This window comes from Nipponia nippon, unplaced genomic scaffold (assembly GCF_047370975.1).
Source record: "Nipponia nippon isolate SJK-2023a ecotype South Korea unplaced genomic scaffold, ASM4737097v1 scaffold_4, whole genome shotgun sequence".
In the NCBI taxonomy this organism is placed as follows: domain Eukaryota; kingdom Metazoa; phylum Chordata; class Aves; order Pelecaniformes; family Threskiornithidae; genus Nipponia; species Nipponia nippon.
The window spans coordinates 74,129,154-74,155,267 of NW_028262358.1; the positions used below are offsets into that span (position 1 = coordinate 74,129,154).

A 26,114-nucleotide genomic window follows, 5' to 3' on the forward strand; every position below is an offset into this window, starting at 1 on the left:
TGTCAGGAGGTCAGTAGTTGTGTGGCCACCACGTACTGGCATAATTGCAGAGGGAAGGAGATTATTATCATCGTGTTAAGTGTTCACAGGAGTAATCCAGCCTGGACTGTTTCGGGGGGGAGCAGCTCCGAGTTGTGCAACCTCCCACACGCTGTTCCCCATACAGGCAGTGCTCCTTGTGCACACAGCCATCTGTCTCCGCATCCCCCTTCCCCTGCCTTGGCAGCCACCTCCTTCTCTGCTTTTCCCCACCAGGAACAGAGCAGCCCTCCTCAAACATCCCTGCGGCAGGAGCTGCTGCTGCCAACCCTACCCTTCTGCTCGCTTGCCGGGAGTAGCGGGGGGACAGGTAAGCAGGGGAGAGCAATGCTTTCATATGGGAAGGAGGAGAGGAGGTAGATTTGAGCGCTCACAGCCCAGCCATGCTTGCCTGGGAAGAGAGAAAGGGAGCCAGGGTCTGTCATGAAGCAGAGAGGGAAAGGGCTCGTTCCCTGCACGACTCTCCCTCCTTCATCTTCCAGGGCAGACCAGGCACATCCCACAGCCTGTATTTGACCTACAGACAGTCAGGACTATGCTACGCCTACTATTAAAGGCATTTTTGTAGCTACACATCACCTGGATCCTTTATCCAGGAGAGGGACCCTAAAGCTGAGCCTGTTTGGGTATCACCGATGGGGTGATGGTGAGAGCAGCAGCTCTAGGTCTACACAGACACTCGCAGCGTGGGTGTTTGACTGTCAGAGCATCTCTCCCTCACTGCTCTGCAGCAGCTTGAGCACAGCTCTCGCTCAGGTTCATGAACCGCAGTGTCAATCCTGGGGCTGCTGGGCTGGGCTCCACTCAGCATGTGATGTTTAGTCCGCTTCTGCCTTAATTCTCCATCTGCAATATGGGCAAAATATATATATTTCCCTGTTTTCCAGGATAAACATGTTACGAGATTGTGAAGGTTTGGATGGGAACCAGAAATAGGATGAATAAAGTTTCCTCTTTTCCTGTTAAAGTGGGTGGAATTTTTATGGGAAGGGAGGCAAAAACCTTTACTTTCTGTAGAAGAATAATAATTTCAGCCTGGAGAAAAAAAAAAGTAGAAGAGGCCTCTGGTAGGAAGCTGTACCTTTTTGTCAAAGGGCTCAGACACCATTATAAGACAAAGTACCTATCAAGCTCTTGGTTGAATGCTTGGCATCAAACAGCAGACAGTGAAGTGGGGATTTCTTGTGTCCTGATCTCTGTGAGAAAACGCAACCTTTGTGAAAAAGGAAGCACGGTTTGCCAAAAGAACAGTTTCACAGTTAGTTGATCTTTCTGCTCCTATGTGGACAAAGGGCATTTCTGGCTCTGCAACCCTTCTTCCCCCACCTCTCCCCTCAGACCTCTCTCTGCTCCACATGGAGACTCTTCCTCCGGTCAGGGAGGAAGAGTGCTATCCGGGACAGCACAGGTCAGGGACAGGCTATGCACTTCCTCAGCCTCTTGTTCTCTGAGATAAAGGTGAAAAGAACAAAAACACTAACCAATCCAGAGCTGTGCTGTATTTATAGCAGCCATAATTAACATCCTCTTAGGCTGGCCTGGGAGCTCACGGGTTTGTTTGCCTCATAAGAGACTGCTTAGGGATAAAAGCAGCTCTGGGAAGACATCCCTGTAGAATTTTTTCTTCCTGGAGATCCTGCACGGGTCTGGGTGTGCTTCTTTATATCCACAAATATAAAAGGGGGCCAACCAGCAAAGCAAGGATGTGAGGAGGGCATGCACCTCCTCTGTTCTCTGCAGCAGCTCTGCCATCATTAGGGCACCAGGCTTTCTTCAGGATTTTCTCAGCAGGTTTCCACAGACCCTATGTACTTGGCCCAGTATATGATAAGGTTGCCAGCAATGCAAACACACGCTCTGCACAGTGCTTTAATAATTTGCAAAAGAAAGGATTAATGCAAAATCTCATGATCTGACTCCTAGAAGCAGTTTTATCCCAGAGTAGAAAATGGGTGTTTCTCCACACAGATCTTTTGTAAAGGCAACTGTGCTGAATATCCCACATTGTGATTACTAGAGGCTTCAGCTAGCAGTTATTTGTGTCTATTTTCCCTCTATAGCAGGAAAGTAAGGGCTGTTTAGATGGATACTCCTCTGCTCAGTAAGACTTTAAGCTCCATCCTAACCCTGTTCCCCATCTGTCTCTGAGTTTGCTTTCTCTTCCGACAGCTTGGGCATCACAGAGCATTCCAGTGCTTGGAGGTCGAATGTGAAGGACCATACCTCCCTACACATTATGCCTCCTGTCTCAGAGGGGGGTTTGATAACTTTATTTTTCTTTCATTTGAAAAGCATTTAACTAATTGTATCATTACTTTTGTTTATATGATATTTGAAACATCCCATTATTAATGTTGTCCAACACTTCAGTGTAACAGTGTGCTTCTATTTGCTTGTTTCTCTGCCAAATTTCCATGTTCTCACGCAGAATGCTTTCCTCTGGCTGATTATATTTTTGAATGTTTTTAAAAAATCAACCCAAATCCCATTTCTTGGAACAAAGCTGAGAATAAGGTATGTCATTTCCCATATTAAAAAGTTATTTTCTGATACCTTTGTAGTATGCAATGTCTTTGTCTCTCAGAGCAGGGACTAGAATTTGACTGGCATGGTAACCTCAGTATTAATGCACGCCTTTTGCCATTTAAAGGAAAATTGTCTATTTCAGCCCCAATTTCAGAAAAAAATAAATGCCTTTCTTCTATATCAAGGATATCCATGCAAAATTAACATTTTAGTGCTTGATTGGGCAACCTTATTAAATAATGTTTTCAGCATATTATTTATATATGCTATTTTTTTGAAGGACTTTAAAAAACTTATTTTCTAAATCACCTTTTACTCCCTACCGATTAGGTTCTTTAGCATATTAAAATTCACAGACATACGCACAGAAAAAAAATTGATCTAAATACATCATTGATTAACAGTAAACTTTTAAATGAGACGTCTATAGGCTGGAGTAGCGCAAATAATTATTACAATCAACACGAAGAGATTTTTTAATATAGTTCATAAAATAGGAACAGTGGCACTGTGTGTTATTTCCTGTATTGAAAGCAACTATTATTTGCCACTTCTACCACATTGCTGTTTGAATGAGACATTAAAAATAGTGCCTCTCATTTGCCAGGCTCTGAAGCTACCCAGCTGGGAGGGCAGAGAAAGGAAGTGTTCGGGGTGTTCACAAAAAAACCGTGCCACATCCTGCTACCAGTCCTGCTGGTGTAAGTCTAGAGTAAATGTATTCACTGTATTCACGGGTATTCTGGAACAGTATAAAACAGTGCGATTTGATCCATTGGGTAATAAAAAGACACAGAAGAAAAGAAGAGAAAAAGTGAAATGAAAGGAAGATATGCTGCACCGGAGTGATCACTGGTGTCTTGGCTGTTAGGGCAGAAAGTATCAGTCTTGCTGGCGGCACATGTTTCACTTCAGCAAAATGAACAAAAAGTACGGTCTTCTCTGATCAGGTTTGACCACACCTACATTCACTCATACCAACCCCACAGATCACATCTTGCAGGTGTTTTTACAGCAGAAGTACAGGGGCAGTCAGATACCTGCAGCAACCCTAGTCACTCACCACTGTCCGATCAGTACCAGGAGAGAAACCAGCCTCCAGCAGTTTCATAAAAGACCATGCATTTTTTCCACTTCTCTTTTCACCTCACCTTTTGGGTGCCTCCATGCTATGCTTTTGTGGTATGGTCTCACACTACCTTAGCTGTACATACTTTAGAGCTGTTGATGCTGCCAATGTGGTGCATAACAAGCTGACTGCATATAGAAATGTGGATTTATATCACAACTATTTGGGTTTTTTTGTGCTAAGTCTCATCTGTCTGTGCAAAGGAGCTAATAAAATCAGAGGGGAGGTTCTGGGATGTTCATCATGTACAGTATTATGTTTTATTTCAGTATGAAACAGCTGTATAAGGATTATAAAAACGTGATTTGCCAAAAATATTTTAAATATTTGAAAAAGGATTTGGTGGCATTTTCCTTATAAAAATAACCAGTTCCTTCTGTGTTGACTAATGTGATGTACATAAAGGGTTTTGGCAGCTGTACAGAATGAGGTGTTTCAGCTGTTGTTCATATAGACAGATCATTCCAGAGATGTACAGATGTGGTGCACATTAAAAATGTAGCACTACAAGCTTTTGTAAGATTCATAGATATTTTAGAAGGTGAAGAGCAAAACCTTGACATTCATCTGGCATTGTACTGTTTTCACTGGGGGAAGAGTTGTGTTCCTAAAGTCAGGAGCAAAACCTCAGACCAGTCCTGTGTTAAACACGACAGCTGGGAGTCCTGGGGAACCTGAGGAACATGCAGAGTCCCACACAGATGCCACCATGCATGAGAAGCATGTGGTTAATGAAGCCACTGAACAGTGATGGCCAGGGCTCCACATTGGGCTCCTACTTCATACCCCTTTCATGATGCAGAAGGTGTCCTTCATGCCCTTGGTTGCCAAACCAAACTGGAGGTATTGGCCAAAACCAGATTCCTCTGTGCTTCCCACATCTCTGCTGAGCAGAAGTGTATGACCTCCATGAGATGGGGCCACCCAAACCTGTAGGGAAGGCGAACACATTTGCCTCTGAGGATGCAGTTTGCAGAAGCAGCAGAATGCTGAAGCCTGGAGCACATTTACTGTGCCAGCTGCAGGGCAAGAGGCACTCTCTACCAGCTTCCTGCCGGGGTTTGCAAGGGGCTGCAGAAAGTCTGGCAGTAGATCTGACCTGACTGCTTGACGTGCGGGAAAATGGACTCGCACACAGCAAGCCCCACACATATCACACTTCTCTATGTGAAAATGAATCCTCTGGGACTGCCCATTCTGCTATCCATACACTGCAGAGCTGGATTTGTTGGATTCAACGTACATGAGCTGGAAAACTCACCTGCTCGTGTGCTGAAAGTCTGATGCATTCAGAACTTAAGCAGGCTTACAGCGTACATGCTTTGCATTTCATGCAGCCATTTTCTGCCTAGGATTTCAGAAAAAAAATATAGGAGCCCTAAGCCACTTTGCCATATAATCAGAGGGACCACAGCTGTGCTCACCTAGCAGTCCCTTTGAGGTTCAAGGCTCACACAGCCCTGCGTGCACTGCTGTGTGCTGGTGATATGTTCAATGTTGCACCAGGACAAAAATAGAGTCCTTACTGGAAAAAAAATGTATAAACACAAAGATAAAGAAAGGCATGACCTACCAGAAACCTAGAACTCATGCTCTTTAATAATTAAAAACTTCCATCTGAGCATCCAGGAAAAGGAGGGATACTATTCGGGAGTATCTTACACTAAAGCTTAAAATGCAGAACATAAGATTTCTTTTGAGAGGAAAGATGTGGAATCCCAGGGAATATGAATCACAGGGAAGTCACAGGACTATATGAGGAAAGGATCCCAGTAGGTGGATCTTGCATTGTCTCATTTTTTTTATTTTATGAAATAGAATCCTGAATAGTAAAATTCTACAGATCATTTCCTTTTTTAAATTATCTTGACTGAAAAGAGACAAGAACCTTCAGATTTTCAATACATATGTGAATCAACACATAGCTGTGGATGTCCTGCTGGTTTAGGGCTTTTTGGTACGCTGTAGTTTGAGTGGGAAAGGAAAGGCTGCATTGTGAAAATGAAACAGCTTGCGTATTGAAGATAGCTGGCTTTGATTTATTACATAAAAATGACTGGAAAGAGAGAACTGAGGTCAGCATACACACAGCCTCATGCCGTAACCCACACGCTGTCTTTCCTCAAGTTGGGAGAGTAATGGATATGCATAATGCAAAGCTTGCTACTGCAAAATGTTTTACGTTTTCAGCTGTCATGGATACACAAACCCTAAGCTGAGGTTGCTGATCATCCTTAAAGATGTACTTGGAACCATGAAGCACTGAGCCTGAAAGCACTAATACTGCAACTTGCTCCAGGCATCACTTTAGGGATATGAAAGTCATATGTTCATTTTATTGTGTATAGAATATCCTGATATTGGAGCAATAAAACTCTGCCCCGAACTATTGCAGGTCTAGCTTATGTGTGGTTTCAGGTGTTAACAGAATACCAGAGAAGAGTGACTTGCAGGTTTTCATTCTGAAACACCAAATGCCCTCTCAAATTGAACAAAAACTTAGGCAAGTATGCAAAGGCAAGCAAACAGATCTAGATACTTTGCTTTGTAATGGCACAAAAACAAAACTTTGCATGTTGAGCACTGCATTTATCCCCATCAAAGGGAGCACGTAATTAAAAGAACATTCCCTAAGCTGCACAAACATATAAACAGCTCTGTGATTTTAAGATGTAAACATGCGGACATCAGCAATTTGCATGTATCAATATTTTGCTAGTAAACATATGCACTAGTTTTTACACCTGACCACAAGCTGCTGTTTTTAATTTAAACTTACAATAATTGGGGCAAACTTTTTTACTTCCCTAGCTTCATTTCTCAGTGCAGACACCTTCCACTTAGGGCACATAAATACCTCGTTTGTATTGCCTCCATAGGCAGGTGGAAAGAAACATGTATTTTAATGAAAATGAGGAAGCTCATAAGGCTGATGCTTCTAGGGCTTAGCAAGCAATTATACTTATTCTATAAATACTAGCTGTTACATAGGCCTCCAGTTATGCTGACTGACACTAGCACAGCAAGAGTGCCGGGTCAAATGCAATTAGACTGGAAGTAATGTTGGAGTAAAACTCAAATCTGTATCAGGACAAGAAGCTGACAGCAAAAGCCCATTTTCTCCCTCTCCATTGAGGTCATGGATGGTACAACAGAATGCACTTATTGCATTACGTTTCTCCATCACTGTAGCTAAGAGGAAAAACAAATCAAAAGTGTATTTCTTATTTAACATCCAGCAACAGCTCAGGTCTCAGCCTCCATTCAAACACTAATGCTCACATGAAGCTGTTAGTCAATTACAAGAATGTTTTTCATTTCTGTTCCCTTTTTTTTCACAAGAGAAAAATTCCTTAAGACATTTTGTGTGAAGCCCCTTAAAATCGTGCCACAAAACAGAGAAGAGGAAAACAAAATCCTTATTATTTTAACATCTCAGTGTTGACTGTAAACAGTTGGTACATTTTTATATCAGTGGTTGCACTCTTGAATCCTCATCACTGAAAGGAGAGAACTAACATATACCTTGAAAAATCCTTACTGAAACCCTCTGGAATATAAACCGAGCTGTATTTACATGCATTCTCTGAAGGAAGGATTTAACAAGGCTTGAAAAGGTGGGATTTTCTTGCTATTTCTTAAGTAATGAAAAAGCAAAAGATTTGAAATGACCAACTGATATTTAGCTAAAATAACCTTTGTGAATGGATGCTTATTTCAAAGAAATATTTAATTTCATTTAATAACTATCTTAAGCAGAATAACAACTCTTTCATACTGCATTTGTTGACATATTGCATGTCAACCCCTACTGATTACTCAACCAGGATTATTTCTGACAGCTACTAATACTTGGGGTTTATTCCTAGCATTTATTTAGCTGGCATTTAGTTAACTATGTCTTCACTTTTTTTCTACACTGTGAAGTGCTGAACACTGCAGATAGTACTGAAGGAACCTGCAGTCCTTTAATGAATTTAAACAAAGCAAAAATGAAGGGTTGGTGAAAAATTGGCAGTGCTCAACAATGGTGGTGGTGTTTTACAGGGATGGTTAGAGTTGCTATTACTTTTTGCTACTATGTTTCACATAGCAGAAGAAAAATTATGTAAACATGAAATCATCGTCACCTGGCCTTCATACCAAATGTGAAGGTCTGTGCATTCATACTCCAGCAGCTTCCATACTCAGGTTTGTGATCCCGGTGGTGCTACTGGAATTTCCCAATGGGGCTGTGAGGGCTATAGAAGCAGAAAGTGGGGTCTTACTGACTTGAAAGCAGGATAGACATCTGGGTCCAGAACTCACGCTCTAATCTCTGTAGTGTTTTAAAAATGTACTGTATACAGCAGAGATTTCTTGCGCAAAGTGGAAAGCAGACAGCTCAGCCAGAAAACGCTTCCTAGACTACAGCAGCAAAATAGACAGAGAAATGTCTCCGCGGCTGCTGGGAAGGAGGCAGGGAAACCAGAAACAAAACAGCTGACAACTTGCTTCCTTCAAGGAAATCGCAAAGTCTTTGTCCCCCAGAAGGCAAAAGCCAGGAACCACTGACCCCAGCAAAGGGACCAAATACGCTGTGCCAGTTGCCTGGTGGTCGTTGCAGGCGGGGGACAGATCCTACATCCTCCTTCCCGGGAAGGACACCATGCTTCCTGCGCAGGGATTCCCCTTTCTGGAGCCAATGAAGACTAAACAATCCTACTTCGTAAGAGTGCACAGAAATATTCAAACAGATGGGAAGCTGAACTTAACATTTCCCATAGCACAAATCTGCGTTGTAAACTCCGCAATAGTACCACCAAGAAACAGTGATCCAGGAGTAACAAACTGAGGTTTCGTGTGGATTTGGGCACTGCCATGGATTCTGTGAGCTCCGGCTGAAGCTCCATTCACAGCAAAGGGTATCAGAAAATGTCTGTCTCCTATACAGTTTTTCTGGTGCCTAATAGTACACAAACTGATACTACAGCCTTTCCTTCAGCTGGGGTATTTACAGAGGCTTTTATAAGCTTTCCCTTCTCTGGCTTAGTTCCTGTTTCCATAAAATTTGTGGGAACTCAGATAACTCAGCCCTCAGTTAACTTGGCTTAAAACTGGCCAGCGAATTCAGAAGTAAATGGAAAGAGAAACCTAGTGTCACACAAGCACACTGTGATCATATAAACCCTGTTTGTAATGGGAGCTGGGCTAAAAAAAAAGTCAGATTACTCCAGTTCAGATGATGGAAGCTATTAGGAATAGATTATTAAATGGCTGCTTAAGTTATGGTCTGACTTCAGGGTAGAGTTTAACAGGGGGTTAATTGGTTGATTCAAACTCATATTTCCACATTGTAGACTTTTTAAATTGCTTTGAAGTTTAATCCTGGCTCTAAACTTCTGGAGTTTGTTGAGCTTTTTTGGGGAGATGATACCTACAAAAGTGGACAGTATTTTTTCCTACTCTCTACTAATATGCTTGTAGCTTCTAATGAATATGAGACTTGAGCTACCTGAATATAAAAAGAGCTATTTTGCTATTTTCTGGTACAAAAACATTTCTTATTATTTAGGAAAAGCATATTATCCCAGACTGGGTGTTGTTAAATTAATGATTCTCTATGAAAATCAAAAACCTAAAGATTTTTTGTATTGGCTTTGTGTCAAAAAAACTCTCAAATTCAGTCAGACTTTATGGGTGCGTGTTTTATGGAAATAAACACATTATTTGAATCTTGCTTCCAAGATTCATGGAAAATAGTTTCAGCTAGACACACTTGTGAGGACTAAAGAGTATCATTAAATTGCAGTAAGACTGCTGGCTCAAGATACCAGCTACAGTAACACAACTCCATCAAGGCGTTTGCACTATGTTAGTATAAAACTGGATCAACAGCTGGATGAATCATTCTCAGTGCTTTCATCTGTATCATGCTGACTTGCTTTACTAATTGGTTCCTCTCTTGAACATTCAGAGGTATTTTAATTTTGCTGTATTTCTTTTTCTGTCTTACACCACTTTCTGTTAACCACCTGTTAAGTGATTCACTGCGGGATGACCTAAGGTTTTGTTCAAATTGAACTATGGCTTTGTTTGCTGTAGAGAATATTAAATTAAATCAACCTCTAAGACAAAATGAATGCTTGGCATAAAACTTGCTCTGAAAGGTTAATGAATCTCAGAAATCCTCCCAAGTGAAGGAAAGAGGAAATAAAACTCATGCAGCAAACACTGCACTTCTAATATAATTCCTCTGATTTCAGTGAGGTTACACTGGGAATAAATTTGACCTGCATGAGTTAAACGCATCCTTCTTTTCAGGGGAGGTACAATATCCAGCAAGGAAATTATTACCTCTCATCTGCTAGTAGCTTAATGGGAAACTCCAGGTCAATGTATGGGCATAAAATTGCATGGATTATTTCTGTTATGACATTTCTTTTATTAGCTCCAACAGAAATTTTTAATTGAAATTTCCAAGCCATTAGAGGAAGCTAAGATATATGCACATAAAAATAAAAATTACTGCAATAAGGAAGATTCCTTTTGAACTAAAATAATTCAATATTTAAGAAAAAAAAAAAGTGAATGCATTATATTTTTTGATATCTTGCAAATTTTTGTGAGTGTGGTTACCAGTGAACTATTAACCAGAGGATAAGACCAGTTCTCAGAGGAGAGAGGAACAGTCTGAGGAAAATTAGTAGCATAGGACAGAAATGTGAATTTACCATTCAGTCTTTTAGAAATGAAAGGAAAATAACTTTGGGTTCCATTTTATTTAACTAGGTTCCATCTTATTTCATTTTTTAAAGATTCAGCAGTTGAGATATTCAGAAGCAGTAAGACCGTGAGGCGATTTGTAGGAAATCTGATGGTTTTGGGGTCACTCTATAGTGAATCTGAACCTTCATTCTTAGAAAACGTAAGTGAGGGAACTTTAATGACCTTTTCTATAACAAACTGATCCTCGAAGTTGGAAAAGCTAATATCTCCTTCGGGAAAAGCATCTAAAAGGATCCTATATTAGATACCTAATCTGAAAGTCTAAAAAGTGGGTGTATCCTGGCCAGTGCATCCTCAAAGCCATTGACTGTGCAAACATCTCATATTTTCATGAAGTTACATTAGATTTTTTTTTTGGTTTTTTTTTTGCATTTTAATGGAAGTAAAGCACCCAAATCTTCTTAGCTCATTTGAAAAAGTGGTTAATAGCAAAGGTGATATGGGGTTGGGGATACCCACAGCTGGGCCACTGCTAAGGAGAATGGGGGAAGAAGGGCTAGAAACAGTGCCAGAGCCAAAACTCCTATCTAAAATATACTGATTTAGACATCTGTCATTAAGGATATCTCTTAGGTCAGGTTTTATATCCCTATGCCAGGACAGGCTTACATGATATTCTTCAAAGTTTTTTCATGAGTACTTTTGGTCAGTGTAGTTTTAAGGGATCCAGTGTGAAGGGGATTTCCATGGCTGTCTGGCAGAGTCTGATGTAGCCCAGCAAACATGCCCGTGCTGGAGCAAGGGTATCGCTTTTCATGCTCTCGATGCCTCTCAGTGTTGGGTGGTTGTGTGGAGAGGAGAAATCAGCAGACAGTGAAGGTCAGCTTCTTATAGAAAGGTTATGAAAGTTATTTAGGCCCTAAAAGATAAAGCAGAGAAGTATTTTCTGAATATTGAATGGCAAGGGAATCCATGTGGGAGTAGGATCAGTAATACAGAGCTGAGGATAAAGAATATAAAATTAGGTTAGTGTGGAGTTAGCCCATTAAGCTGTAATTTAAACTATCTAAATGGACAGGTCCCTGCCCCCCATCTCTTTACCATCCCTTATTATCAGCTCAGAAATAAGATACATTAGTTGCTAGCCTGTATTTTACTATCCTGAATAGAAAGGGAAAAAATGGAGTAAAATTATGAGTAAATGTTTCTTATAATGTTATTTGTATTCTGCCTTTTGCAGAGCATATTATAATGGAAAAGGGAATATTAGACCACCAGAGGCAGAAATTCAGTGCATGGTTCACTGCAGATTACAGAGACTGGAAAAGAAAAACAAAATCAGTAAACATTTTCCTTCCTGTTCATACAATATTGCTATAGCAGCAAGGACCGGTGGGAAATTTTCCCACTAACCCTTTATAAGTGTAAACATTTTGAAAGCTTCCTGAAAATTACAGAACACAATATTTCTGCAAGTTTTTTTGTACTTGAATAACTCAAATACATCTTCTTTAACAGACTTCTGCTAACACGTTTAATTATCAGTGAGGAATATACATCTTATACAGACACAAACAACACCAAAAAATCAGAAACAACACCTTCCCTCCGCAAATCTCATAACCTAAAGGAAAATAGCACTGCTTCCTCCTCACCACAACTCAGTTACGTGATAAGTGTACATTAATGAAACAAGACAGCAGTATTAATTCATAGAGTTTTGAATGCTATAGACATGAGCAAGCTGATTCCAAGCTGAATTAGAAACTATTCCTACATTTCTGCATTGCCCAGGTTGCCTGGGCAATGCCAGTATTGCTATTGCAAGTTGGAATCTTTTTTTTTCAATTGTAGTAAAAGCACAAGTTCATTTTCTCAGACTGGCATTACTTCTGACTTTTTTCTTTCAAGAAAGCAAAAACGCCGTGAATAAATCTCTAGCTAGATTAAGGCATTTATTTGTTTCACTTCATTAAAACATTGTAAGAGTAATGGTTAACACTCTTTTCTTGCTTCTATGTTAGGAACTAAGAATAAAGTCCTCCTGACAGTTACAGCAGGGGTGGAGATCAAAGCATATTTAAAACCAGGTGGAAACCGGGAGGAGCAAAGGAAGATAAGGTTTGTTCTGCAGCTTATAGTGCCAGCCCTTGCTAGGAGTTCTCCAGGTCTTACCACTTCAGGGAATCCCCTGGCAGTGTACCTCTGTAAATAATTGTGCTGTTTCTTTCACCTCATGAGAAAGGTCACCTGAGAAGTCCTGTAGTTTCCCATTAGGATCAATCCTTCTTTTGCATTATCATCCTCAGTTAGGATTGCTGGCTGGGGTAAGCAGTTACGTTTCCTGTTGTTCAAGCCCCCTTCCTATCTTTGCAGCTACAGAGAATGCACAATAAACACAGTGCACAGCAAACATCGAGTGAATAGATAATACTTGAATACTGAAGCTAAACATACATAAATTAGTTTGAGTCCTTCACTATTACTTTTTTAATAATTCTTTTCATTTCAGTTTATTTTGCTGCATGTGTTTTGCTGTTAATTTGAGCTTTTATTGGAGTTCAGATTTGTGCTTAGTAACTACATGGGTAACCCTTTTGCTGCAGAAGCGAAGAGCTAGTACAAAGACTCTACAAGAAGAATGGTGAAATTCTCACACTGTGCCATTTTTAAAATTTCTTATCTCATGTCTTTTAAATGGCTGTCTAGGGATGGTCATTGTAAAGCTGCTATTACAAATCAATGCAGAGAGCAGGTTCTGGTCATTCATTTTGTCACCATTTGAAAAGGAGAAAAAGATGAATTACTGATATCTTAACAAGTTACACCAAGCTGGAAATTGGAGGAAAATTATTCAGGCTGTGTTCTGGATGTGAGAGACTTAACCTAAGCCCAAGTTCTCCTGAACACCTAATTTGTTAAAGCAGATATCTCAAAACTAAAAAGTTTTTGACAAAGATAAAAGAGAAAGCCTATTCATGCCATCAGTGTGGACCAGAATATCAAAACACTTTCAGATGTGCAGGAAAACCAAGATAAGTAACTTCCCGCCCTTTCTTTTACTCTTCTCCAGCTACCAGGCTCCAGATACAGCAAAGGAGAAATGACTTAGTTCAACCCATAAAATGCTGGGTGTACAGACAGAGCAAAGAAATACTCTATCAGAAAGCAAGAACAGCCACAACTCTACCTTTTGCAGCCAAAGTAAGTGTCCTCAAACAGAAAAATTAGTGTGGGGTTTTTTTTCCTGAAGAAATGGTGGATCTGTTATTTCTATCTTTGTTAAGGTATTTATGTATCCTACCTGAATATTTTGACATCTTGCAAATATTACAAATAGAAATAGTAATAATATCTTAACAAAGATAGAAATACTACTAATAACAAGACATTTATTACTCCACCTGACTCAGGACACCCCTTTAGCGAACTGGTTTTCAAGACCGACAAGAAAGCTCTTCCTTGGATTTCTCATACCAAACCTCAGGCAAGTGTCCCGCTACACCCAACCACATCCCTCTTGTGTCTCTACCTCTTTACTTTGGAAACTCATTGCCAGCATTCCCTCCCCATGAATATACACAGGCTGGCCCAAACTAGCTACTTCTTATCTTGCCCTTTCACCCAAGTTTCAGAACTTGTTGAACCTGTCTAGGTTAGAGTGAAACAGGGAAGAAAAGTATCTGTGATTTCTATTGTCTGGCTGTGTATTTTCAAAGTGTGAAAGAAACAAATATTCTATTTTCACTGCCTTCTGAATGATTTCTAATGTTGCTTGCAGGCTTCTATTTTATTACAAGTTGTACATGATTTGCTACATTTCTGGGAAAGTGTACAAACCATAATAAAAACCAGTATCACAGAGAAAAACAATAATTAAATGGTCTAATAATAAAAGAAACTGACTTGGAACAGATCAGTGTTGACAATGTATCTTCAGGTAATTCTCTCTTAAAGGAAATGCAGCTGCTTGAGTTAACTGGCAAACTGCTGAGATTTTGGTAGTATAATCCAAGAATTATCTATGCTGGTCAAGATCTTCACTACCAATGAAAACAGGATTACGCTTTGGATCCACAAACCAAAATAAAAATACCAAACTAGCTGCCAGTGTGTTTGGATCAGGCAAACATTCCCTCTCAGCCCTTTCTTTCTTACCTCATCTCAGAAAAGCAATTTTGGTTTCAATTTTGCACTAGGTAACTTCTTGGCTGCTGTTCACCACAGTTTTCTATTTCCTTAGAAAGGATGTAATCCCCTGAGATACACAGGAGTTTGCGACACCGTCTTTCCTGAATACAAGCCTTGCAGTGCACAGGAATTTTTAACGGTGACCTATAGATTGGTAACATATTCAAAAATAAAGACATGGTGGGAATTAAGTATGACCCCATAGATGCATAAACATGTCTTTCTTTATTCAAGTGTTATTCTGCGGGCTTCAGGAGGATATTAATGTGAAAAGGTTATTCATGTGCATAAGTGTCTGTAGCTGAGCCAGAGCTCCAGACGGTATAAATATGTGTGGGTCTAGTAACAGGAATGGAGCTTCATCAGTCTATACTGCAATTATTCTGAGAGCTTATACTGAGAGGCCAAATTTTGTCATTAATATTAGCCTGGAATGAATATTAGTCTTGAAATGAATGTATGAAAGTATTCAAATATTGTTTCTTCTTATCGAATCAGCCAATTTTTAAATATCCAAAGTGAGCTGAATCATGAAAGGCTCCTGGGACTTTGAATTTCCAAGTAGATTCAAGAGACTCACACAAAATTTCTACTTAAAGTCCCTGTCTTTCTAATGTCCTTTGACATTTATGCATTTGTTTTAAACATATTTGCATGAAGTAGAATGGTAGACTAAGGGATACTTTTAAAGACAACAATGATTTTCCTGTGGCCAGCATTTTAAAATAAACTACTATCATAGTATCAATACAAAGAATCTCAGAATTATCTTCATTGAATCCCAGTGCCTGCAGTTCAACAAATCAACATGATTAAATAAATCCATAGCTTGGACTGATGGACTGACCCAAATATCTTCAATTGGCAATGAACACTCCTTAACTTTATCTTTCTGTTTCTTTGAGACTTACCTTAATTGTATTTAACAAGATTCTTCAGTTTTTCCACAGCTTCCTGTCTCAATAGAGAACTATTTTTATTTATTAATTTATTTCTAGTTCATATATTTACTCTTATTCTTACTTACTGCTTGTTATACTGTCTTGTCTGTGTTTTAGTTTCTTTTCCCATTAATCTCAAACAGTTTGGTTCAGGTCTTCTTACAGCAGTGCAATGAAGTATTCAAAGTCATGCTGTAAAACACCAACATTCTAATTGTTTTCAATATGCAATGAAAGTAAAGCAAAAGACTATTAAAAACTGTAAGATATTACAGCTTTTTTTTTCTATGTGTGATGAACCCACAATAATTTTTTTTTGCCAGCATTCTTTTTGTGTTAACGATAAAGAATAAGCATCCTATGGAGTTTATGGTCTAAAAATCCCATATATAACTTGAAGTTTACGTGCCACATCCATTAGAAACACAGATTCATGTTTGGCAAATAGAGCCAGCTCTCATTTATCTGTGAGCAGGTAATATGTGTTCTGTTGATCATCCATGCTAGGGATACAAAACCCCATGTCCAGCAGGGTGTTTAGTAATACATGAAGCACATCATGAATACAGCTGTTCTGCTTCCGGGGCTGGAACAGGCCCAGGAATACGACACCGACTTTCCCACAGAGCTTTGAGCAATAGACTCTGCTGGATCCAAGTTTTATCTGTGCACGAGCTTAAGTTCACAATCAGGAGTGTTGGAGAATAGCCTGAGTTTTGCAAGCCCAGCACTGAAACAGGATTCCTTGTGGTGGTATTTCTGTATCATGTGCAACAGACCCTGATGTACTTATTTTATTCATTGTTTTCCATTATGCAGCACAGCTGAGCCTTCTCTTGCCCTGGACTCTATCAAGATGTAAGAAGCAGTATGAACACTATGTACAGTTTGCATGATCGTATTCCAGACATAGGACATACTGATAAGGTATAGTTTTCCCTGCTGTTTAGCACAGCAGCCAAGGACCTAATCCAAAATCTGCTAAATCAGTGGGTATCTTTTTGTTGACTTTAAACCAAGGCCTAATAAATAAAGCCAGAGAAATGCTTCTCTAGCTTATACATGAGAGGTGTGTACTCTGAGTCAAAGCAGATATTTGTAGGAGATGAATTGCCCTGATCGGTAAATTCCACAGTAAGTAGACACTATTTAATGACTGCAGAGGTTGCTTTGGGAATCAACTCCTTCTGGATTAATTGGAGTACTGTCTAAAAAGCAGTCTCATCAGTTTTGAGCTTGAATTTTTCTGGTAGTTGAGCGTTTATCAATAGGAACAACTATTTGTATCATTTATTTAGTACCCGTGCCTTACAAATTAAGCAGATTAATAGTAGTCAATTACAATGTCATTTTAAAGTAAAATTGCAAGTAATGTGTTAGCCCCTAAGAGACCACCTCTAAGTTAATATCTGTGTTGAAAACATAATTACTTTATTTTGTCTTTCAGCATTACCATCGATTTATCTCTCCTGAGAGGGAAACAGAAGTATCTTACTTAAAAGGAGGAGAGTAGGAGAAGTCAACAACACTTTGAGGTCAATTACAAGTGTCTCTTTTTTTTTCTTTCATATGTCTTATCCTTAATTTACAGTCACAAAGAAATATGCTGCACTAAAACATAAGTTATCTGCAGCTGCTATTTGTTGCCCTCTTCTGCAGATTTTGTAGGATCTCCACCAGAAATATGTGACAATGCAATTCAGAAAATTTGTCAAAGGTGCAAAATTAGGCAATGGAAATTGGTTAATTCAGTCAGATCTCCATTGTTCTAGCTCTGGGAGCTGAGTTATCCTGAATTCTGAACAACCCTGAGTGACACAGTAGCGCAGTGTCCCCTTAGGCACTTAGGACACAAACATACCACTGGCTTCATCAGAAGTCAGCTTGGGTCCTGCTTCATTTACTAGGTGCAATGTAGCATTGGTAACACTTGGTGAGCCCCTTACTGGGGATGCCAGCAACACCATCCCCTTTTCTTACTAGGACTGGCCCCAGCACCTGACCCTCCTGACACTCAGAGGAAGAGAGCAAGGATGGTAGCTCTGCCTGGAATTAGTCTAGGAGAAACTCTGCTGGATGTGAATCTTATAAAGGAGAATTTCCCTTCATTCCCTTGATTTAGCATATGCTAGTTAGCACCTACTGCAATTGAAACACATCAATGACCACAGAGAAATAGTGAGATCTCTTGAAAGTTCACCACTCCAGACCGGCACCAGGTAGTACTGACAGCAGTATGTGAAACACTGCACTTTAGCTAACACACCTATCAGAACCATCATTGCTGTACAGATATGGGCCAGTGATCTGTGACCTACATAATCCAACCACAGACAAGTATAAGTTGATGATACAACTCTAACATAAAAATTGTTGGTGTTCAGTAAGAATATTTCAAGAAGCAGGTGGCATTAGAAGTGTACAGAATGAGAAGCAGAAGAAAAGAAAAATAAAATGGAAGAAGAATCCTTGGAGTTGTCTCAGCATTTTAAGATAAGTGCATAGAAGATGATAGAGTTCACACTTCCCTGCATTTGTGTAGTTAATCTGTAAACTATAAATCTTTTCTCAGGTTATTAACTGAGCTAACTTTCTTCTATTCCAGGCATGAAACCATTCACTGTTTGTTGGTTTTTTGGGGTTTTTTTGTAAAGTCATGGGCTTGATGATAAGCAGGCCTTAAAGCCCACATTTTTGAAGTTGAATTAAAGCCAGTTCAGCAAATTAATATCCTGTGATATAATTATGAGGAGAAGCTGGGCTGCTACAGACAAGCAACTTTTCATCGTTTCGCCCACGTCAGTCCCCAGCTTCCTGGTTGTCAAACATCCCATACCTGTTCATCTAGAGATCTGTTCTGTCAGCACCAGTAAAGCAGGGATTAAGGGCTTTATCTCAGTCTCCATGGCATCCTATATATTTTGAGGAAAACCTTTTGTCATAAAAAGTGGAAACTGAGAGCCACAAAGGTACTTTGTGTATGACATGATCTACTCTGCCATTGGGACACTTTTTTGCATTGTGCAAATCCCTTTCCCATACATAGAAGATTTGGCCTTGTAACTGCCATTAGATTTTCTAGATTAATTTGGCTTTGTACTTCCTTTAGTTCCACGTGGTTGAGGCACACTCACCACTGTTGTACTGCAAGACAAGAAAATTTCCCAAATAACAGTAGTCCTGGACAACATTTATTGTCAACAAACAACTGAATTACCGTCTCCCAAACTGGTCTGTACAGGGGCACATTCTGTTATAATTTAAATATTCCGTAAAATATCATTTGAAAGCTGGACAACATGAGATAATACAGTCCAGTTCACGAGACAGTTCATTAACCTACTTTTAAGGATTTCTACTCCAAGGAATGAAAGACCTTTGAATTTTTCAATTATATTCAGATCACCTTTAGTGCAAGCTAGGTTAAGATGAAAGAAAAAGAGAATGTATTTACCAAATGCAAACAACACAATTGAAAAAGCTTTAGAAAGAGATGAGTGGAAGTGAAGATATAAGCACGCACATATCTACTACTTAGAAAAGCTCCAAACGTTCTTCTTACCCCACAGTATGCAGCTGACAAGCTGATTAGATTCTTCATGGCCTCGTTGGTCTCATTCTGTGCAAATCCTGTATCCTTACCTTGCCTCACAGAAGGCTAGATTTGTTGACTCCTCTTCCTCTTTATGCCCCAAACTTTTCTTTAGGGTAAGTTGAAATGCAAGTCCAGCTCCTTCTTCTGTTCTTCTAGAATTTCTTATCGATAGCTTCCAATAAGAGGTAGTTTCAAAATTCTGTCCCCAAACTATTACTTACCTCCTTCTCCTTTGGAAATACCAATATTCCTTGGGAATGCCCAAACAAGGGCATCTCTTGCCCCAAAACTGAATGGAATGTGCTAATGACTGAGTCCTGCAAAGAGAAGTACTACATTATCATTCAAATGCCTTTCATCAAAACCTTATATTTTCATATAAATGTATAATTTGGTAATTATCTCTTATGCAGTTATAGTACCAGAACTAACACAGGCAAATCATTACTGGGTTTCATTAGAAAGTAGATACAATGGTAACTAATTGTTTCAGAACATTAATAGTTTTTGGGGATCACTAAGTCTGAATCTTGTTATTGAGTACTAAGACATGTTTGTTTTTTCATGTTACAACAAGAAGTCTCTGCATTTTTCTCCTGTCCCTTCTCTCGGGTAACCTCTGTGACTATAGCCTGTCTAGAAATTAACTATTTTTTGAGAGGAACGTGGTTCTTTGTCTCCTAACTCTGAGAATTCCCATACAAATCTCTTCAAAAATATCTTCCTTGCTACACTATCCAATATTCCCAAATGCCTTAAATGGGACATTCAGAGAGTACTTAAATTTACGAGAGAATAAAATTGTTTACCTAACCATGAAGTCAGGGGAATATATGCTTTATTGATAGCTGAATAGAAATGACAACTATTGTAGTTGTATAATATGTGTATAGACTTGCAGTAAAATGTAAGTGCTAAAGAAAAAAACTAAAATCAGCACCACCCAGTCAGCTGGATGATGAAAACACAGCTTCAGCCAACACTGGATCCAACAGAGTTGTTGAAAGATAAGGTCAAGTTCATAATGAAGTCACCAGATTATAATCTCATTTAAATTTTGGATAAGGCATTTGAGTGGATGTATGGTGAGGTCATAGGAGGAAATGTTACACAGACTTTAAGAAAATGTTGGGTTTCAAGTGACATAATGGAGGCAATGCTGACATTGAAAACAGAATATGCAGGAGAATTAACATCAGCAGAATGTGATGGAGATTGACTGGCTATACCACCCTTTCTCTGTGTGCGGAAGAAATAAAAATGCTGTACGACTGATCAGCCCTCTGAATAAATAACGATGACTTTTCAATGCTCTGCTTATATATTTCATGGATCTGTTTCTGTCAGGCACAACTATATAGATAAAGCAGCATATAGGTTCAGACAGAATTAAAAAAAACATAAAAAAGAACAACTACCGGTTTGGTGTTTTGCTTTTTTTTATTCAAGTCTTTGATACTTTAAGGTGGAAATTGAATCTGGCTTTTAAAAAGCAATAACTTCCCTCGAAGTTTGTCTTTTTCACATGTAAAATGCCAAATGAACTTCAATAGTTGCTTGTTCAGCACAAAGAGTCTTAAAATCCTGCAGAAATCCTAGTATACTTCCTGTCCCTTCTCAGTGCAGTAACATTTTTAGAAAATGAAAAAAGCATTTCCTTGTAATTGCAAATGTTTTGTCAGGAGTGAAAATATGCCATTTAATAAGTATAACAGAGTTTTGAAAGTCACCCACTAAAAAAAATACAAGGTGCCATGGAGTGTCCCAGGGATACTAAATCTACTTAAATAATAAAGTGAACGAAAATGTAATTAGACCTAAACCTTTCAAAAACACAGGTGATTTGTCAGGTCTGTTCACACAAGTGGGTCTGTGTGAGGCTGGCCTTTGGGACACAGACTTTCAAGTAACCAAGCAATTAAAGTAAGTGCTGCCTACTTCAAATTTCATTTTGTTTCAAGGAGAGGAAAGGCCTTTAGGGAACCAAGCAGACTCAAGGCCCACCAGCGCTACCTACTGGAAATGCTGAAATGGCTGAATAGGAGTTGGCCATGGCCAGTGACGAGTAATAATGAAAGCATTTCCCTTCTGCCAAGTCATCATTAGCTTTTCCCTTGATTTTCCTAGGGGAAGTACTAAGCTCACTTATGGAAATAATTGTTGATAAAGCACTTAGAAATGTACAGCATAGTGAAGATGCCACTAGGAAATGTTATCACTATTCTTGCTTGAAGTAGTAATGCACAAGTATTTTCATATTACAAAACTCTTGACAGGCACCTCTAGCATTCACCTGCTTTCTGTTTCAGGCAGCGAACAGATATTCATGTTGGCAGGTGGGGGGAACATTTGAAAATGGGGAAAAAACCCACTCCTGAAACTCATTAAGAAAATTCTGGGTCTTAAGCTTGCAAGATGTTAGTCACTAAATGGCTCCATCTTCTCTGTACTAATTCCCCAATGCTTTCTGCCTTCGGAGAGTAGTACTGTTGGGAGGGAAGGGTAGCAGGAGGACTTCACAGGGATGTAAGTCCTCTCTCCCAAGCAGCCCTTCCTCCCACATGCATTTCAGTTTCAACCTTAAAGATGAAATGTTTGCATTCTACCACACTTTTGTTAACAATGTTAATTATTATCACCATCAAGAATTAGTAAAGTAAACCCTGTCTAGACAATTTCCCTTGATATGACCTTACAGTGCATTAAAAGAAAAAAGAAAAAAAAAGTGATTGCTTCATCTGGGGAATATTTTTCTTTCTAATAGTTGACGTTTTACCTTTGGAAACGAATATTTTAGAAACATAATTTGAGGGCATCTAAGGGTTGTAAAGTCTAGTGATGACACACCTCAGTGTTTAACAGCTTTGTGCACTCTGTCTTACATTTAAAGACACAAAAGCATGTCATTATGAGACCATAATGCACACCGTGTCATGTCTTATCGCTTAATTAGATCACCTAGTCTGCCCACCTCATTAAGTGCAATGGCTAACATTATATTTCTACCATTTTTTCAGATTGTTTTTAAAACTCCCAAGGGAAGGTTCTTCCACTAGTTTCTTAGCAGGATTATTTCATATTCCAGTATATCTCACCATTAGAATGGTTTCTTGACTAGTTTTCTATTTATTTAATATCAGACAATTAAAGTATTGCTTTTCTGCATGATTGCAAGGATTTCACATCTCCATATGACTTCCATATCTCTTTGTTTTTGGCAAATAAATACATATTTATAGCTGAAAATTAAAACTAAATGAAAAATGTTGCATTCCTTCAGCATCTAGCATTTTATTTCAAATAAAAATTCTGGAAACTTTAAACAATATGCATGGCCAGTCTTATCACAACTGCAATCTAAACATTGGCATGGCTCACACCCCTTCTCTCACCCACAGCCTGACCTGAGAGGCACCTAAAATTAGTTGGCACTTTCCAGTTACGGGACACCTAAACAGAAGCACCTATTCTTGCTTTCTTCTTCATGGGACGTTGGCCACAATCCAAGCTTAAATCTCCGCAAAGACCTCTGAAACTCACTAGGTTTGGACTGACTTACTTAAAAGTGTGGTAGGAAGAAGAATACACATTTTGCACAGAGCTCAGTAGCTGGAATACGTGCCTAGAAATCGTGAGCAATCTGAGATACAAGCTTTCTAGAGGCTAAAGGAATGTAAATAGATATCTTCTATCTCCCTAGAGATAACCTTTATTACCTGGCTATTTGGTAGTTTCTCCACCACTCTAGTGAAAGTAACTGTGTAAAAAGGAATGCAAGGTTTAGGAACCTAGAGAGAGAGTAAGGAGGAGATATCCTGGATCCATAACCTAGTGGTAGATTAATATCCAGAATGCAGCAGGAGTCCTGGGTTCTGATTTCAAAGCCAGGGTTTCATCCAGTGTCTCTTTCACACAAAACACATAACTAGTCTCCAAAGCAGTACTGAAACTTAGTATTTCCCCTCTAGTGTGTTATAGACACCAGTTCTAGGTGTAAATCTGCATTCCTTCCATTAGGACTAAGATCTACAGTGTCTTGCAGAGGAGAGAGTCCAGGTTTCTGGTTTCCGCTCCCTGGGCTACTTCAGTACTCTACCCAATCTTTGTTTCAGCACAGGCTGTGATGCAAAATAGAGGAATGCAGAATACAGTTCTGTTGCAGAGTTTTTTTCTGAGTAATTCAGGCTTTTAGCGGCATTTGAGACTCTTTCTCTTACAATTGCCTTTGTCAGGGCAATCACAGAGCTGCTTTGCTTGAAAAAAAAATAATAACCTATGGTTAAAAAAACTGTTTGGTGGTCAAAAACTATGAACTGCCTGGTACTTTCTTAACTTCCTTTTCACTTCATAATGTAGTGACTGGTAGTGGCAGGACTTATAAACAGTGTTATCTCTGAGTTGAGGGCAGGAGTTCATCCATCAGTATTTTCCATTCATTATTTTCATTAAATATACTGTCCTTTTGTGCCTCTTTTCCATGCTTTAAGGTTTGCATATGTATGGAAATCAGTGTTAAGGGAATAAGACCTGTACCTGGAGTCTACACAAAACTCCTTAACAGGGATACATGAGCATATAATACTGTCTACTAAGTGCAAAACAGTTCAGCTCCACTTTGCAATGGGGTAGCAACCTTGCACATACCTCAGATCTGCTACAAATAGCCACACAGGGAGATGAAATGGTATAATAATCATAAAGGAACCCCAATCTTACTGCACACTAACCTTCCTATGTTGGTAAAACCTTATGCAAAGTTTAAGAACAAGACACAGAAGTGCACTGAATTTCTGCCAGGTAGGGCAAGTGTATCCAACATATTAACTAGACAATATACAGCCAAGTGTTTACAGCAAAATAAGTAATTTACTTGTTCGTGTTCAAAAAGTCACTGCAAACTTATTTTATTCTTTAACAACTATATTCCAGACCCAAACCCTTCATTATAGGAAATAGCATGGAGAAGAGTTTTGGCTGAATGAATTTTCTGAGCATGTGAATTGAACTGAATCAATTTTTGTAATTTCAAGGCCATTCACTGTGAACACAGTTTAAGACTCCAAGGGAGCACAACAGCCACACATTCAGACTGAATTGCTTTGAAATTGGTTAAAGGCTACTTCATTTTCTTCAGCTACATTTTGGAAAGCATGTTTTCATAGGGTAAATTTAATTTCAAGTTGAACTACGGAATTGATTAAATGTCATATTGTATCTTACCGTAACTTTATTGTAATGCCAAAGCTCCTAAAAAATAAAACAGTAACTGAAAAAAAGCTACAACAACCATGGTATCTACTCTACCTTCAGAAACTTCTTCAACTCTTGGCAAATACTTTCCTTTTTTTTTTTTTTTTTCTTTCAGATTTTTAGTTTTTCCAATGATGATACACAGTCTTTTTCCCCTCTGTTTGTTTTCTGGATGAACACGGTCCTACCAGGATGGCCAAGAAGAGCTCTTGATCTGCTTTTTTTTTTTTTTTTTTTCCTGTAAAATTATAATTGCTCCCAATAGCGCATTATTATGAGCAATTTACAGGAATGTGACATTAAGATTTACTAGGATGTTAGGAGGAGAAAAGTGGAAAGAAGTTTTTTTTATTCCTGTAACATGGGTTTCTAAGACTCATTCCTATAATCAGTCCTCTTAAGATTAACAGCTCTCACTGTTTTCCATGGAAGATGCTCATCAGCACTCCAGAAAAAAAGGCGTCTCACCCAGCTGTCCATACAGCACTTTGCTCCTGGCAGGAGACAGGAGGCACCAGCCACACTTGTGGCTGAATCCCCACTGAACATGGAGCTTTTGTGAGTGCAGAGGTGCACAGACCGCATTCATCATTTCCACAGCCAGTCACAGTTACTTGCACGTACAATTGGAAGTTAAAAATGTTTAGCTAGGACATTGCTGAAAGTGTCTTACCCTCAGCCATGCACACAAAAGCACTTTGTTGAGCAGCAGATCATCTGGTAGTCTGTTTTCACTGCTAACGGTAATGGCTTAAGCCATTTTTTACATAGGCATTACTACCATGTGTTACAGGTGAAAATGGAGATATTTGGATTGCATAAAAAGAGTCTTATAATCTGTTTTCTATAACGTAAGAAAGGAATAATAGATAAACCCAGACTGATGTTTATATACTCTCTCTTCATGAGTCTCATCTTACTGTAATTTAAGGGACAGTTTGCATCTAAACCATCATGCTCAACGGCCACCAGTTGACTCCTGTGACTCTGTCTGAGCTTCTTTAAACTTATTCTTATACTTTTTAGCTTCACTGCATTCTGTGGCAATAAGTTTAACAGTACATTTATGCAGTCTTGAAAATTTGACAGACAAAAGTATTTTTATCTGTCTCAGACCTTTTGTCTTGTAGTTTAATTTGGTTCCCTTAGTTGCTCTGTTACGAGAAACAGTAAATATCAATTCCAGTTTACAATGATGTTTTTTGTTGTCATCTTTCCCTTTGGTAACTTTTTTTCCATACTGAAAAATATTAGTGTATTTCTCTCTCCCCTTATGGAAGGCATTGGTCTCCTCTGCCACTCTTCCCTGTACCTCTCCCTGTTCCATTGCTGATTCTCTGAGAGAAGATATCCACAGGGCCAACATTTTGTGGCACAGAGTATGTATCAATTTTTATGAGGGTACAACACCATTTTCTGTTTTGGTTTGTTTCTTTTTCCTTCCCTAGTTGTTCTTACCTTTCTGTTAGCCTCTCTGGCTGGCACTGAGCGTGGAGATGGCATTGGCACAGAGCTGTCCACAGTGACGCCTAATTCATTCTTCCAACTGGAAAAGCCAATCATTAAGTACAAAAAATTCTGGCATTTTCTTTCCATGCACCTAACTCCAACTTTATCAATACTGATTTCCATCTCCTGTTTTGTTTCCCAGGCACCTGATAATGAAATTGTTCTCCAACTTTTTGTCAGCTTTAGTTTAGTCCATTCTAAGTGTTCCTTTGAGGAAAGTCTTTAC

The 26,114-nt window shown here is 39.1% G+C and overlaps 1 long non-coding RNA gene across 2 annotated transcripts; it reads left to right on the forward strand.

The window, feature by feature from the left end:
- The first annotated feature begins 216 nt into the window (after positions 1–216).
- Positions 217–20,472, forward strand: LOC148053378 (uncharacterized). Of its 2 annotated transcripts, XR_015708461.1 has the most exons (5): positions 3,194–3,266; positions 12,427–12,523; positions 13,476–13,606; positions 16,354–16,461; positions 16,982–20,472. It is a non-coding gene; the product is annotated as an uncharacterized LOC148053378 (long non-coding RNA). The 2 variants fall into 2 exon arrangements; XR_015708462.1 differs by lacking the exons at positions 3,194–3,266; positions 12,427–12,523 and adding an exon at positions 217–349.
- Positions 20,473–26,114: the final 5,642 nt, after the last annotated feature.